Below are 13876 nucleotides of genomic sequence, written 5' to 3' on the forward strand. Positions count from 1 at the left end.
GATATTTAAGAAATTGTTATTTTAATGATTGAATGGTGTGAACCAGCCAGGGGGAGGTATACCTGTCCCCTCTCCATCTTTCTTCTATTTCTTTTATACATTGTTTTTAAAGCACTGCATGGAGTGGCATCATGTTTAATCTCTAAACTGCTCATCCCCCTACTCCCTCTCAGATCAGCTGACCAATCACTGCTCTCCATTCCAAGCACCCAGTTAAAAACTAAAGGTCAAGCATTTTTAGTTTTCCCTAAATTGCGGAATATTTACTAATATACTGTGGGCCCTTGCGTCCCGTCTCATGACTGATCTCAGGTCTCAGGTCAATCTCTTAATTGACCCTAAGACCCGCCCCCTCTGGTCAAGCTGTCAAAGCTGCGTTACCATGGAGCCCACACTGTCACTAACCACATCACATGGCGTTCCAAACAGAAGACAATGAATTCCAAGAACAACACTGTTCCTTTAAAGCCATGTGGGTCTTTATTTACTGTTACAATCATGAAAATCATGTCATTTTAGCAGCTAGCATAGCATTGAAACATATATCTCCTTTTAACCTCTCTGGGTAACGAGTATCACTATTGCACACAGTTTAACTAGCCCTAAATCCACTAAACCAGCCTGAAAATGAAGAGAAAAGATTGCATGAGAGTCTAGGGAGCAGAGATGGTTAGTTGTTGGATCCTGGTCAGTGCTGGCTGATATACACTATGATTGGCCAGTCTGCGTTCAAGTGCCAAACACAAAGAGGATAATACAAAACAGTAGCCTACAATACCATTACCATTTACTGTGTGTATTCTGGGAAAAACCACAGCACTGCTGTTTCCGTTTGTCAGTTTTACCATGTGGCAAAAATACAAACAATCATATAAAACAGTAAAGCAGCATGAAAACAACAAACAAGTAGCCTTTTAGCTATATTGTTCTGCTTGCTTGCAATGTTAGTAGACTACCAGCACCTGTCTGATTTGTTGAAATTTAGAGACCTGCTCTAGATATTTCTGTTCTACATGATTATGTAGAAGCCACGTTATGTCAGTTTTGATATCATGACAATGGTATAAATTGCTAATATCTTTTTGAAACAACCTGTTATGAGGTGACTCAAGGTGTAATTCAGACCTGCCAATGAATGTTGACATTTACAGCAAGCTACGGTTGTGCAACATTAGGAGCACAGACCCCTCGTTGTGAGAGAAATTACGAGACAGTAGATATATCTATCTTTTTTTTGCACTGTAAAAGATAGTAGAGCCATCTTCCAAAAACAGAGCCAATGTCTTGTCGAGGGCAGTCAGGTTTCTCTCGTACTGTTAATGTTATTAAGCGTGCCATAGCTTATCTAATAACCCCCCCCCCCCAACTCACACCCCTGACCAAAACACTGAATACAGCTTGATGACTCTGTAGGACTGTCTGCAACGTCTGATGTGAAAGAATAGAGTACAAGCTAATAGAATTCCAGGCTACATGAGTTGAGTAATTGATAGGGAATCTGAAACCACATGTAAGTCTCCACTGAGCTTAACCGGCCTTCACCGCCTTTCTCTCACTACTCTCTCCCCGTTTCACTCAGAGAAAGCAACTGAGTTGTGTGTGGATGGCTCGCACTCTCTCTCTTTTAAAAGTACAAAACCAGTCCTATCTAAGATCCCAGCAGTGTAAAGCGTGATGTAGGTCTTCTCTGATCATTGCTGCTGGCGTGCCTTTTGAGATACATTGACAGTTTTCTTCCTGAAATAGCTTTGTCTGATGCCCAAACATGCTCCTGTCACTGATGCTTTATCTAGTGCTGCATACCCCAACTCTCATGCTCCCCCCCCCCCCCCCCCCCCCCCCCCCTCCCTCCTCATGCTGTAGCTGACTGTAGCTGAAGTGTGTGGTTCAGCTTACGCCTGCCCTCCTGTCAGTCAGCCACACAAAGAGAGATGGGGGGAGGGAAAGAGAGGGAGAGATCTTCAGCTTTGATATTAGAAATAGATGCCGCAATAATGCACATGTAAAACTTCCAATAATAGCAAGGGCCTTTTTCCACCCCATTGAGAGTGAGAACACTTAAGTTCATGGATTGTTTTATCGTATCTAGAATGTCTAAAAGAAAATTCACTGCTACTCTGTAAACCTTACCTACGTCTAGCTTAAGGTCATCATGCTTTTAGTGTGACTAAAAATTAAAAATTTTGGGAAATATGCTCATAAGATTTTAAGTTAAGATGCATCATATGTGCGTTAGGTATGGAATCGGAGTCAGCTGAACCACGTAGGATAGTTTAAAAAATATGCCCACCAACTTCTATAAAGCTCACCAATCTCCTTTGTATAACCTGTACACATACCTAAAAAAACTATTTGTGGTTTTAGGGGGAGTTACTTGTTGGAGTTCCATTGTACCTGAGCAGACGCCAAAACCAAAACCTGTGTTCATCGACTGTATCTGGCAGCATGTGGATAGCTATAGACAGGGCTGGGTATCGGTACTCAATACAAAATAACACAGTAACAAGTAGTATCAAAACTTCTCAGTCAATCGATACCTGTATTTGATATTTTTTTGTACCCAAATCTAGAAAAAAATTACTTTGTTTCAATTATTACATTTGTTCAGGTTTTGCCCGCAGCCAATCACCACAAGTGTTCTTTGATTTAATACGACGTGTGAATCAACACACAAGATATTTTGTGTTCGTTATTGGCTTTAGAGGTGTGTGTTGGTGCATTTTTGTTCTTTTTGGAGAGAGTCAGGCTAACTCTGTCTAGTCTTTATCCTAAGCTAGCCTAACCCCGCCCTGACCTCAGCTCTGTACCTACTTTAACACTGACGGTGCTGACAAGCTTCTCACTCTCAGAAACACAGTGAATTAGCACATTCACTTCAATATATTGAACCTTCAGAATGATTATTGTGACCAAGGATCTCAAAACTTTCATATGATCAACCAAATTGACGGTTATGATTTCTTGCTAAATTGGAATGTATGTTCATGTAGTTGTGTGTGTGTGTGTGTGTGTGTGTGTGTGTGTGTGTGTGTGTGCATGTGTATAATTATGTATAAGTGGTTTCGAATGCGTAGTGTAATTGCAGATTAGTGTGCATGCATATGAGACTATGTTGACTGCCTGACCCATGCATAGCAGACTGTTTGCATGTGTGTAACTCCAGCACTTTATCAGCAGCAGTATCATTTTTCTGGGCTATAGCGTGCAGCGCTGTCTCTCCGCTCAGACTCACATCAGTGTGTACAGCAGCTGGAGGGCAGAACTGCTGTGGCATTGATCTCCAAATCCCAGAATTAGGAGATTTTTGCTCTGGCGCAGCATGTCAAAAACAATCCTTGCAACAGGAAACACATCCGAGGCCACACCCTCGAACAAGTCATTAAACCGTCCCCGGTGAATTTGAGCTTTCATCGTGGCTTTCTTTGGTGCGAACACCTTTAGCTCTGCAGTGAACGATTGTCTCTATTAGTCGAGGGATGACAGAGAAGTGTTTATGGAGCCATGACAGAGACCTGTACATTTTCAGGCCCCCTCTGTGCATCAATCACACTGTTGTGTGTACTGGGAACAATACTTGGTGAATTCTTTAATTAAGAGGCATTTCACCTTAAGCCAGAGAAAAGGTGGCGCTCTGACTAACATACATACGGAACGTTGATATGAATGCACATGCAAAGAGATGCACTGGTTGAGTCAGTGACTTTACAAAACTGTGTGCGTGTGTATGTGTGTGTGTGTGTATGTGTGTGTGTGTGTGTGTGTGTGAGAGGTCTCTCGCTTGTCTGTCTCATCCTTTTCCCCTCTTTGTTGCGTTATCTGTGTCTATTTCAGACACCCTCTGTGTGTCTCTCTCTCCTCCTTTCTCTCTCTCTCTCCTTCTGTCTCTCTCACTGTCCTTGTCTCAACAGAGCATTATACCTCTATACACACACACACACACACACACACACACACACACACACACACACACACACACACACACACACACACACACACACACACACACAGCCATGCCAGATAGCTGTTACTGTTGCTGCTGTGCTGCAGATGCCCCAGTGTGCTGTCATTAGCGGGGAGATCTGGGGCTGCTATAAATTATGCACACTGAATAACAGAAGGCTGAGGATTTCTCCCCTCTCCTGCCTGTGCGTGTATATATATATATATATATATATATATATATATATATATATATATATATATATATATATATGTATATGTGTGTGTTGTGTGTGTGTGTGTGTGTGTGTGTGTGTGTGTGTGTGTAGAGAGAGAGACAGGATGTATAGACCATGTTTTTGCTCATTGCTGTACTACTGACATTACACTGATCAACTTTGCATGTTGACGTGTGTGTATTAGCACGCTTTTCTGCACACTCACGACTGCCTAACTCATGTACATGTCCTTCAGATATATAGCGTGTATAAGAGAGTGTGTATGTGTGTGTGTTCTTGCTTGTGAATAATGTATCAACACTCACCTTTTTTCCAGCAGTCAGCCTTAGTAGAAAACTCTGACACATGCCTCTTAAAGGGACCAGCCCCAATGCCACATGGCTCAGTTTGTGAATGAGATAGGTCGTTGTGTAACCCTACTTACACACACACACACACACACACACACACACACACACATGCATGCAGATGCACTGCACACACCACCCACACACTAATGCGGTTGCCGCTGCACACACTCTCCACACTGCATCAGCTCGGATTCAGCTCGGATGGATTTGGCCGGTGCTCCCTCTGTTTCTCTGTTTGGATTATTTCACAGCAGAATTAGATGAGACATCAAATTCAGAATTTAATAATTAGAAACGTTCACGCCAAGAACTTGTCAGTTGGCATTCCAGATAAAGCATTTAAAAAATGTTTGCTTCTGTTTTGATAAATCTGTCAGTCGTCCTACTGTTTTCTTGGAAAGCCATTATAATCTTTGGCATTCTTCTTCACAAGTAGCCCTGCTGTGCCTGACTGAACGCCTGATATTCATGAAGTTGTAAAAAAGTTTTCAACTGTCACTCCGGTTCAGGCTTCATGAGCAACAACCGCTCTGTCTCACATCCAATGTGTTTTTAAGCAAGGAATTCAACTAATACGGCCATCCATCTGAACTTCCATGTAAACACGAGGGATGGTTGAGAATGAGTGCTCTGCAATCATTTTTGGGCAAGAAAAGGGTTATAACATCCCTTTGGTTCGATATCAGGCTATCTTGGGCTCAGAAAGACGTGGGCTATCTTTATCTCTCTTTGTTGTGGTGATCTTTGATGGTGACAGGTGGAATATCTTCATCTATCTTCCAGATGTCCTCCTCTGCCTCTCTAGATGTTATCTCTGATCTATTATAGGGTTGTGGTAGATACTGTGTGTACTATGTGTTTGTTTTTGCATTGTTGTATGCTTCTGTGTGAGCAACATAGCTTTTGAGAAGTAGTGGATCTGCATTTTCTTTGGAGGGATTGAGAAGATGTTGGCACTACATTTCATATCTTATGAAATAATATTTCTGCTTCTTTTTTCAGTTGGTTTGGAGATGATTTTTCTTATTTTTTTGGCAATTATGCTGCAAATCCAACAACTTCCATTTTTTTCATACCTATTGGCAGAAAATAAGGAGCTTGTTACTCCAAGCATGGCTATGAACGGATCTGGCTCCACATTCTTCCCAAAAGCCTCTGAGAAACAATAAAAAATGCTTTTCCAGTATTTACTATGGCCAGTAGTAGGACCATGTAGAACGTATCGGTAGAGAACATTTTCAAATGATACCCATCCCTAGTCACGCATGGTCTCTTATTAATCAACTAAAAAGGACAAAACCCAATTTAAAAGTGAGATGCTGTCACTCTAGCAGCAGTAAACGAGCACCCTGTCCAGTGAAAGTCGGACTCACTCGTAATACATCTTTTGTTGCTCTTGCCTCATTGGTATAAACCATCACAGGCGGACCGGCTGATAAAGGAGCATGCAGTCATCATTATATGGAGGTTACATTACAGGGTTTCTGGGAAATTACCTTAAATTCTAAAAAAAATAAAAAACCCTCTCACTGCTATTTGGTGCTGCCAACATGCAAAGTTGCCAAGTGCAGATTTAATCCTCAATAAAGCTTTGTCAGTGTAGCGCGTTCATTTTAGTGGATGTGGAAATGCCGATGGGGATTCAATGTGCAGCAGTGCCAGTCAAACAAAAGGCCAAGAGGCTAGTGAGACTTCTTAAGTCTCTATAGCCTCGCAATTTTGTGTCATACTTACTTACATAATGGAGACGTTTCCGAAAAATGTAAAGAAAAATGTAAGTCAAACGTAAATGAGCACAAATCTTTTGCCTTCAGGTGAACCTCATGAACAGCGTTTTTCTCTCCTTACTATTTTGTACGTTAGAGCAGTCAACAGTCTGCGAAACAACCCACACATGCATAAAACAAAACAAAAAAGTCAAAGAAGGTTCAAATGTCTTGTGGCATAACACTTGATATAGATGCAAAGCTGGCACATATGGACTTATGTACACGTACTTCTTGAAATTACATTTTAGTAATTTCCTGCTAGTGCAATTCAGCAATTCATGGTCTCAAACATTTGATTTTCTTATGTAAAATGTATTCATCAACCTCAGCCCATCAGCTTTTACAATGAGTTCCAAATTAATAATCTTATATCAGAGAATATCTGACAACTGTACGCATCTACGCGTTAGGCGAAAGCAGTCTCCCCCTTCTACAAAGACACCACAATAAGCTGATTCAGATCTGACTTTCCTAAATTGTGTCAATTTAGTAGAAAGACATGACTGAAATTATTTAGTAGGCTGTCACTTAGGCTATCACTCAGGTTGTCATTCCAGGGTCTGTAGCAACAAAGTTGTAAGAAAAGTGCACACCCTCATTTCTACGCCGACGTTGTTCTAGGGTCAGGGCAAGTATGAACTAAATTTAAGTCCTGAGCTGTGAGGCCAGACAGCACATGACTACGGTTTATTACAAAGTAGTGCTGAAATCTCAGAAGGCATACATATTACACCTCTGGAGAAGTGCATTCAGTAGAGTGCAGACCTCCGCTGGCTTTGTCTGCAGCGACCACTACTGTAATGTTTGATTGAATGAATACAAACCACAATTGCTCCCCGTCTAGACCACAAGCTTATCAGACGCATTGTTCATGTCTCATTCAACAGATACGCTCTCATTTTAATCTGCTAACAGCTAACTAGCTCTACTCCTACTGGCGGCTCAGTTTGTCATTTGCAAAGCGATAGTCAAACATACATACATACTAAATAAAGGGATAAGAAACATGAGTGCAGACAGGTTGAAAACTGAAAGGCTGTTAGTTGTGTCACTTTTGCTTCAACTTTATTGGGAGGTAAACCCGAAAGTGAGCGTGCCTGTAAAGTTGCTAATAATCCATTGAACTGTTGCAGGTTTAATCTTTGGCTTTGTTTTCTCTTTTTAATAAATTTAAATAACCTGGGGTTTGTTTTTAACCTATGTGATTGAGTGACGACTTCTTGCTGGGTTGGACTTATTTTTAGTAATGTTGCTGATTTTTTTTAGCTCTCAGCACTTAGCAATATATTCTAAAGCTCACATCCAATGGGAGTTTAGTCAAGGTCTCAAATGTGCACTCACTTTGGTTTCGGTAAGGATCCCGGCTGATTGATGTATGATAATGTTCTTCAAAAAGGTACACAGTTGTCCCAAGAAATGTATGCTGCCATCTTGGTGATGATTACTGATATGACTCACTCAGTTCGTTTTTTGGCCTTTTCTCCCGCAAGTAATACTCTCTTCTTTGTCCTTCTTTACTTGTAATACATGTTGCGAGATCCATTCCTTGATATCAGAAATGCAAATATACATCTGATAATCAGGTGTAGCACAAACGTAGAGCTGTCTGTGATCTGGGTAACAGCGGAAACCGATACCGTATTTACAAATGATGTAAAATAACGGCTGCACACGTTGACAGAAATGGGACCAAGCACAGAGCCCTGGGGTCCACCACAAGAATAAAATCTCAGCATCTTTGTCTTTCAGAGCTGCTGTAGGGCACCTTCTTCTAACAGCGTCTTTGTCGGTTTCTCAAAGGGGCAGTGGGACATCATTCTTCTGTAGAATCTGCAGCCCCTCATGGAGGACGGATGTGATCAATGCTTCAATCCTCTTATCAGGAGAATTGTGTCTGTTAGTCTGCTTTACAAGCCTGCAGTTAATGGTGTGTCTGCCTGTTGAGGGCGGAAGGTTGATGGGAGAGATGAGAGGTGGGAAATGGTGGGGTGAGGCATGGAGGATAAGATATGGGGGAAGAGGTGAGAGAGCAGGATGGATGAAAACAGGAAGGAGGCAGAGGTGTGTGAGAGAGAGAGAGCGGAGGGAAGATGAATGGGTGAGAGGAGGGAAGAGGTGAGAAAGAATAGAAAGTGTTGTGGGGGGGATAGATAAATGGAGGACAGGTGGGGCACAGAATGACTTGCACACGACTCCCAGAAAAAGAGGAGAAGGAGAAAGGAGAGACAGGGAGAATAGCTTTTCCCCACCGATCTGCCCGCAAGCCCTTCATTAACTATTCATTACCAACTCTGCACATCCTCCCTATCTATATCTATCTATCTATCTATCTATCTATCTATCTATCTATCTATCTATCTATCTATCTATCTATCTCAACATCCTGCTTCTCCCTATTTCCCCATATCACCCTCTTTTACACACAATTATCACACACACACATCTCTATGCGTGTGTATGTGCGTAGTTGTGTGTCTGTCTTTGAAAAGAACCTGATTTCTGTAGAAATCTGAGGGGTGTATTTATACTTAAATAGATCTCCCTGCAGCCAATAGAACAATGCACAACACCAGCGATGAGAGACAAGGTCAAGTCAGTGTGTGTATGTGTATGTGTGTGTGTGTGTGTGTGTGTGTGTGTGTGTGTGTCAGTGTATGTGTTTGTATGACTACAAAAAAACAGAAAGGGGAGGAAGGGAATGATTTATTGACAGTCACTCTTGCAACCACGCACACACATCCACACAAAATTATTTTCTTTATCAAATGTGGATGTGACATGCACACACACACACACACACACACACACACACACACACACACACACACACACACACACACACTTACATACATGAAGGGTTGCCCTGGGCTTGCTATTGCTGCTGTGCAGAGGTTAGCTGGGTGATACTGCATGAGGGCCTGTTGTGACTGCTATCATTCAACAGCTAATGCTCATCTCTCTCTCTTTCTCCCTCTCTCTTTCTTTCTTTCACTCTTTCCCTTCCTCTCTTTCTCTCTCTCTCTCTCTCTCTCTCACACACACACACACACACACACACACACACACACACACACACTATCTCTCGTGCTCACTCCTACTCTTTCTCAATCCTTTTTTCCCTTTCTAACTGCTTTACATCCTCTCTCTCTCTTTCTCTCTTTCTTTCTCACTCTCTATCTCCTGCTCCCTCCCTGGTTTCCATGGTGACAGCTGTGCGCTGCAGAAATCACACTGATCGGAGAATGAGATAGAAGGAGCTTCTCTCTTTTATAAATGAACACACACACACACTCACACACACATGTTTGCACACAAACACAGTCGACACATACCACAAATGTAAAACGCAGATCCCGCCGTTAGGACACACATCGGGTTCCTCTCCACTTTGTCTTAGTACATTTTATGAATGTACTGTACTTCTTCTCAGACTTTCTCACTAGACTCACGCACGTTCAGCCCATGCACGCAGGCATGTGTCTGACCACGCCTTCTGAGGGTGCCATATCTGTCTTCAAACACACCTAATTGGTTTGTCTGCCATATGACTCTCTGTTTTTGGATCATGCTTACCAAGAAATCTGATCAATTTTGTTGATGCCTGCTTTGCTGGACAGAGAGAGAGAGAGAGAGAGAGAGAGAGAGAGAGAGAGAGAGAGAGCGAGAGAGAGAGAGAGAGAGAGGAGAGGAGAGGAGGGAGGGAGCATCAGCTGACCTTGAAAGAAGGACCTCTTGATGGACGGCTGATGGGAGCGCTGGTCACGTGTGATTGGCTAGGGGAGCAGGCCGGTCACAGGCTATTGGCCAGACAATGCTGTCCATTTGTGGCTCCCCTACCACACCCCCACCCCTCTGTGCTCTCACTGAGGAATTCTCTCATCACTCAGTGATACAGAAGGCTTGGATCAGCAACTTACAGTGCACACACAGACACACACACACACACACACACACACACACACACACACACACACACACACACACACACATTCAATACACACACACATTCAATACACATTTACACACACAGACAATCACACGTATATCCATCGGTGCAGACAATATGAGTACATCTGTGCGTCACACATGTTCTCATGTGAGCACTCTCTCTCTTGTGCGCATACACAGTGTTGTGGAAAATCTGTGTGTAAATTGCAGCTGCAGAATTAGACTTGTTAAGGCTTGCTTGGTGCCTGTGGTGTGTGGGATGTGTGAATCCACTCTAATTGTGTTGGTGCACATGTATTTCACAGTCTCTCTCTCTCTCTCTTTTTATGCATAACAGAAATTGTTGTGCAGGCTTTGTTTTTTGTTTTTTTATGTCTGCAGTAGTATGAATGTTTCCTTATCAAACTAAACCCCAACCTCAAACACAACATTTCCAAATTAAGTGAATTTAATTTGTGTTTCATCCACAGTATCTTTTATGTGCTTGTTAGCCAGCAGTGCCGCCAAAATTAGGCTTGTTTGCGAGGTTTTGAAGGGGCCCACGGGATTTATAAGCCCACTTGGATGTTCTCCAGTCTATTTACTAATAATTTTACAGGTAAGTAATAAAGAGGATGGATTTTTACAACGATTCAAAGGTCGACATCAGATAGTAACATAAAATGCCATTATTGTAGCAGTATCGCGCAATATGGAGTTTTGGCAGTCTATTAGAGGGCTGAGCTCACTCTAATGTATTTGTGTTGAAGTTGCTGGCTGCTGATGTCTCTAAATGTCTATATTTCCATCTCACAAATGAGCCTACCCTATGAATCCCTAACATTTTTAAATAGGGACTTTAGTTATGAAAGTAGAAGAGTCTCATGCATTAAAAGATGTAGTGTTCTACCTACACTCAAAGTCAGATCCCTGTAGCGGGATCCTTGTGCTGTCTTACATGTGTTTCTAGTAATTAATGCAGAGAAAATGAAGGTCTAAGCAATGAGGCAAGATGGAAATATCAATTGAATTACTTATTTAAAACATCATCTGTCCACCATCCTAATGCACCCTATAGGTGCTAATGTGTTTCTGGCATAGAGAGAGTGGTTTTCAAGACTTAATGGAGAACCCTTCTCAGTGAATTCCTCCTCCTCAGCATTTGTGATCTGGTTTTGGTACATCGGGGCTGCAACAGTAGAGTGTGCAGAGACGTTGTTTATATGTTCTACAGCTTTTTAAACCTATGAGTAACCGTAGGATCCAGCCGTTAAGAATAAACCCATATAATTGATTTATGGATGAATCATCACATCTAAAATAAGATCAGTGAAGGTCTGTGCTGATCCTTTATCTTTGAAATCACTTTGAAATGAAAGCTACCACAAGGAACTTTCATTTTGTGTTGATTTTAGCGGTATATGGTAGTGTTTTCCAATTACCAGAGTCCATTTACAAACCCTCTCGTTTCCTAACGTAGAGCATTTAGACGCATCGGTATTAAACTGTTTCATAACCAGTTAGAAGTTCTTCTCAATAAGTTTAATGCAGTTGGGAATTGGAGTATATTGCATAGAAATATAATAATAGTAGAACACACATTGAAGTGTCATTGAATTAGTTAAAGAAAATTCTTGTTGTTTATTATGGAAAAAATCTTCTATCAAGGACATTTTGTATCTAAAAAAAAATATATATATATATCTCAATATAGGATGTTTGATATGAAATAACCACATGGTTGTGTATCCTCTTATGTGAATTAAATACTTGACAAATGAAAAGTACTGAGTATTTTTCTCATTTAATTAAGAAATTTGGTCCAAATTAATCCAATTTTCTTAGAAATTTGAGTTTGCATGTGCTTGTTATTAACAATTTAGACGACGTAATAGTGTATCACAATATCTCGTTGTATGATTTCATCACAATATGATTCTATTGAAAGACGTAAATTATCATTTTGAATAACCGCCCAGCCCTGCTTCCTACTACTCCACTGCTCATTTGGTCTTTAATGCCATGAAGTCATTTTGATGTCTGATTAAAATAACTATACAATACACACACATACACATGCAGGAACATGCAGTATTGTTCATTTTCATTGAGATTAATTGTTTACTTATTTTGAAAGGACAAATTCATAAGGATGTTTTAATACCTAAAGCAACTTGAAGCGTGATGTCAGCTGAGCTCAAATTGGAGTGGGAATTTGTAGCGATTCAATCAATCCGACACCGTCACACCCATGAAATGTGGACGTCCCTTCCGTGAAGGGTAATTTCCTTTGGGTTTTTCCCAGGCCGACAAAACTTCCACGTTGCCCGAGGAGAGCGTCCCAGAGAGGGATGCGCTCATTGGTAACTGGGCTCACCACTCACAGCTGCTTCAGGCTGACTTTCAGCACTCATTTCCACACTTACCTGCATAAAAGCCTGACAGTCTCACCTCAGACTGACTCACCCGACGATGAGTCTCATCTGGATGGTTGTTAAGTGGAGCTGCAATATCCATTTTGCGAATATAGTTTAGAAGTGTTATTTTTTTTAAAACAATTATAAAGTATGTGCCAGTGGGGTAAACTAATTGCATGTATTCTAATGCTAATTATCTTGTTTCAAGGATTTCCAAAATGATTTGCCTTATTCTGCAAGTTTGTTTTCTAGAAAGTGATTTTGCAAAAGTGGCAAAGTGTTTTTATTTGTTTTACAGCTGCAACAATTAATTGATTAGTTGACAGCTTCTATGACAGTAAACTGAATATCTAATAACAAAACAAGACATTTGAGGATTTTATAGACTCAACAGCTAATCCATTAATCGAGAAAATGATAGACAGATTAATCAACAAAGAAAATAAACGTTAGTTGCTGCCCTAAGTTGTTCAAAGAAAAAGTATGTATTTCAACTCTTATATCAAGACCTAATTAGTTTAAAGAAGAAATCCCTTCAAACCCACTTTGGTTGATCTAATTAGCTTCATGTTGAAATGTAGGGTACATACAACATGTCAGGGTATTCACGTTAATTTGATAAGATGATAATGATGTCACTGGTCATTTTGCTATACCTCTCATATCCTTCCTGTTGGTATTTGCCAGAGGAAGACCTGTTGGTCATAATGTCACTAATACAATTAAAGGGAGCCATGATTCCAGTGTGCATGTACTCCTGGTAATACAATAGAGTTTAATACTGGAGCAGGAGATATTTTTAGCTACCTAAAACATAAACAGTAAACATCAGGTTTCCTCTCTAGACTAACCATGTTGGACTTAAAACATTCATACTGGATGAAAAATAGGCTATCATAGAGACAAACAAACTTTCTCTCAATTGTTAAACTGTGGCTGTCCTGCCCCAATGCTTTTCCTAGAAATAATGTTCATACTAATTGACTTTGCCAGTTACTTTTCATTAGGAAATCTCATTGCTGCCTGGATTGTGTTCAGTGGCACTAGTTTTTCTAGTCAAGGAGGTGTCACATGGTATTCAGGGTCATGCTGAGTGTCACGTGAGGTTAGGTTTGGGCTTCTAAAACGCTGGTTTAAGTGAGGGTAAGATTGAGGGTTTTTTTAAGTATAGAAAAAAGTGAACGCGTCTTTGGGCTGCTCAATTGTGGCACAAATCATAATTATGATTATTTGTG

The 13876-nt window shown here is 40.9% G+C and overlaps 1 protein-coding gene across 2 annotated transcripts in view; it reads left to right on the forward strand.

Moving 5' to 3' along the window:
- Nucleotides 1-13876, forward strand: part of nrg2b (neuregulin 2b) — a 50495-nt gene that overhangs the window by 3577 nt on the left and 33042 nt on the right. The window lies entirely within an intron of this gene.

Source organism: Cebidichthys violaceus, unplaced genomic scaffold, assembly GCF_023349555.1.
Source record: "Cebidichthys violaceus isolate CVI_PGR_0920_01 unplaced genomic scaffold, fCebVio1.0.p SCAF_2, whole genome shotgun sequence".
In the NCBI taxonomy this organism is placed as follows: Eukaryota; Metazoa; Chordata; class Actinopteri; order Perciformes; family Stichaeidae; genus Cebidichthys; species Cebidichthys violaceus.